Here is a 3,802-nt window from a genome sequence, read left to right as displayed (position 1 = left end):
TATTTTTTGTGGAGAGATAATTCCGGTTCCCATATTCTACTGTCGATTGTTTGGTTTTGTCCGAACGAATTTATGCGATTTAATTGTGTCGGAATAATATAATTGTGTTTAGTTTATAAAAAGTTTTTTTTGATAGTTTTACATAATTGATTACGTTTATGTTTAATGAAGAGGAAAGTAAATGTTTTATCTATTTTAAAAATTTATTTATAAAAATATTTTATATTTTGGAGTTTATGTGGAAATGAATACAATAGTGTTTGGTTTATGTAAAGTTTATTTAAAAGTTCTATTTTTTTAATTTTACATAATTCATTATATTTATGTTTCATGAAAGAGGAAAGTAAATGTTTCATCTATTTTTTAAAATTTATTTATAAAAATATATAAATTATGGAAATTACACATCTTACTTTACCTCTTAATTTTTAATATATTTTTAATTTTATAATACAAATTTACTGAAAAAAGAAGAGTAGTGGTCCAAAGGCCAGTGGTGATTGAAATTTAAAGCCGGCTTTCTGTTTAACTAGTTGATTATTGATTTTTGTTTACCAAATATTAACATTTATTTATATAGGTGAATTTAAGTGTATACTTAATCAATTTAATCAAATAATACTTTATTTAATTTTAAGATTAACTGTTCTCAAAATTATAATGAGATTTAATAGAATTTATTTAAACCCGCCTAAAATATACTGCATAAATCAATCTAATATTCATGTTACATCTAGTTCATGTCCATGTCAAATTTAACACAGTAATATAAAATTCACCAAAAATCAACGTTAGATTCACCGTAGAAATCTATTATATATAAATGTTAAATTATAATATAATTTGAATATTGAAAAAACCACCAAAAACAACTAAAAATCTCCGGCGGCTAAATCTGACGGTGTATTTTTGGTGATTTTTTGAAATTGAGTTATGTGTCAATACTTTGATAATCTGTTATTGGGATAGCTGTGTCAAAATCACTTTCATGAATAAATGAATTTATTTACTAATAAAATAAATTTTACACAAATCGAGAATTTTTTTAGAATATTTCTTTTTGAAATATAATTATCTCAGCATTTTTTTAAAAAACTATTTATATGCCATACATTTTTTATTTACATGAGGTGTCTGTTTTAGAGTTTTAATTTTTATTTTTATTTTTTTACTTTTTTATTATGTCTTTCTTTTATAGACTTTTTGTACTTTGTTGTATTTTATGATATGTTTTTATAGTATTTTTTATATGGTGTTTTTATATTGTGTTTTTATAGTGTATTTATGGTATTTTTATAGTGTATTTGTATGGGTTTTTAGTGTAAAAACACCATAAAAACATAAATCAATTTGTTGTTCACGATATCAATAGGAAAAACACAATAAAAACACCACAAAACACAACAAAACATCATAAAAACATAAATCAATTCGTTGTGTACGAAATCAGTAGCATCAAAACAAGAGAATGAAAAGAGAACAACTATATGAACAATAGAACAATAGGACAATTATATGAGCAGTAGAACAATTATATTGACAATATAACAATTAAATAAACAAAAGAACAATAGATATATAATAATAAGTGTACAAAAAATCTAACAAATCATAAAAAATCTAAAAAATCAAAAGAGATCTAAAAAACGACGTCGAGGATAACAGCGAAAAAAAGACGACTTCGAGGATACCAGCGGAAGAAAGTCGACATCGAGGATACCACTAGAAGAAAGACGACGTCGAGGAAACCAACGGAAAAAGGACGGCATTGAGAAAACCACTGGATGAAAAACGACGAGAAAACCACTGGAAGAACGCTGGTTTCTTATGTTTATAGATCGGACGTGAGACAATGAAGATTACTCTAATGTGATCAACACTATTGAATAAAAACTAAAGATTTTGAGATGAACAAAGGAGGAGAGAAAGAGAGAAGTTTGAGAGAAATGAGGAAAACTAGAGTGACAGATTTGATTATGTTTTGTGAAATTGAAACTCTAATTAAGAAAAAGGATATTTTTGAAATTATAAGGATATTTTTGAAATTATGTTTTAAAATAAGGTAGTTCGGAGAAATATTAAAATATAGCAAAAAATGTTGTAATTAAATTTTAAAAGTCAGACATTATATAAATTATCCGTCAAATAAAAGGCTTAATTTAAATGCTTCTTGTTTCTCTTTTCTTTTTGAGAAGAACAAAAATATTTCAAAATAAATCAAATAGGCAAAAGTCAAATTTTTTACATTCATGACAAAATAAAAAAAAAAGTTTACATTTTTTTATCCAACCACTAAATTATAATTACATGGCATATTTAAATAAAAAAAAGTCAGGAAAACATTATTAACAGCTGTCAAACAACTGTAAAAATAGTAACGTGACTGACACACGTGTCAGAAAAGTGCGCCAGTCACGTGTCAGCGTGTTAGAATTATTTAAACATGTATCATTTATATATCTTTTACGTATCATTAATATATCAAATTGGCAACTCAATTTCAATTTTATGATTTTATTTGGTTAATTAATCAATCAATTTCACTAATTAGATAATTGTATTTAATTTTTATTGTCAGATGAATCTGTTGTAGATCTCCAAGAACGATGTGATTTTGTTACAATGAGTTTTTTACATAGATATATCCGATTTACTTTTGTTTGTCAACTAAAGTGAAGGTCTATCAGATATTACCTTTCAAATGTTGATTCTCTTTGTTGCAAATTACCTTGTTATAGAGTATATATAATGTTATAATGATGCAACAGACATATTTAATCAGCCATGTCAAAAAAGAGAAGAATGTATATTTATGATATATTAGCAATGTATTACGATATATCGACAATTACCTAAAATGTATCAACCATTTTAAAATTTATTTTGTTGAAAATAACCATTCTGAGTTGGAGATGGATTTTAATTTTTTTAATAACGGTATATATATATATATATATATATATATATATATATAATTTATTTTGTTAAATAGTACGCTCTTCATCCCGTAAAGATAGAAAAAGTAGCTATTTTTTTTGTCCCAAAAAGATAGAAAAAATAGTGTTAGTTAAATATAAAATTATTAAAATATCCTTGAAATTTAGAGTTTTTGACGGATTTGTGTCTACGGAACTTAGAAAATTCTAATTTTATGCCTCCTTAAAAAGTATTACCAATTTAGTGTCCGGCCCCACGTAATCCGCGGTTTAAAATCGCGGATTGCCTTTAGTTACGGTCAGCGTAATTAAGAGCAATCTGCAATTCTAGATCGCGGATTACCCCTAATGGCAGGAAATCTAATCGTTGGAAGCATAGCTTCCAACGCTCATATTTATAGCAATCCGCAATTTTAAATCGCGGATTGCTCTGTTTAAATGGGGGAATTCATTTTCCATTTTGCACACCACACAACATAACCAATTTTTCTAGTGTTTTTGAGAGTATTGTGCGTTTTATTTTAGCGGTAATATTTTTTAGAGGTGTTTTATTTTCAGAGCGGTGATAATTCTTTTGGAGCACTATTATTATTTGCGAGGACTACGAGAAATGTGTTTGATTATTATTTTAAATAATTTGCATGTTAATTACATCTTCACAGCCCATGATTGAATCATACAGGCTAAACACTATGCAGAAAATTCCTCCAAAACTGTATCTATTTCTATTTTTTCTACCACAACCATCAACAAAACATTAGATAGGTTTCTTTATTGGCAAACCGTAACTCACAAGATGCCCACCTAAAGCCTACTACATACAATTTGCTGATGGTCCATATTTATTACAGGTACACATACTAAAT

General features: G+C 26.5%; 1 non-coding gene across 1 annotated transcript; it reads right to left on the bottom strand.

Moving 5' to 3' along the window:
- Nucleotides 1-3,689: 3,689 nt before the first annotated feature.
- On the bottom strand, nucleotides 3,690-3,802 carry LOC126670849 (small nucleolar RNA snoR103). Its single transcript, XR_007638843.1, has one exon. It is a non-coding gene; the product is annotated as a small nucleolar RNA snoR103 (small nucleolar RNA).

This window comes from Mercurialis annua, linkage group LG2 (genome assembly GCF_937616625.2).
Source record: "Mercurialis annua linkage group LG2, ddMerAnnu1.2, whole genome shotgun sequence".
In the NCBI taxonomy this organism is placed as follows: domain Eukaryota; kingdom Viridiplantae; phylum Streptophyta; class Magnoliopsida; order Malpighiales; family Euphorbiaceae; genus Mercurialis; species Mercurialis annua.
This window is presented reverse-complemented; position numbering and strand designations above follow the sequence as displayed.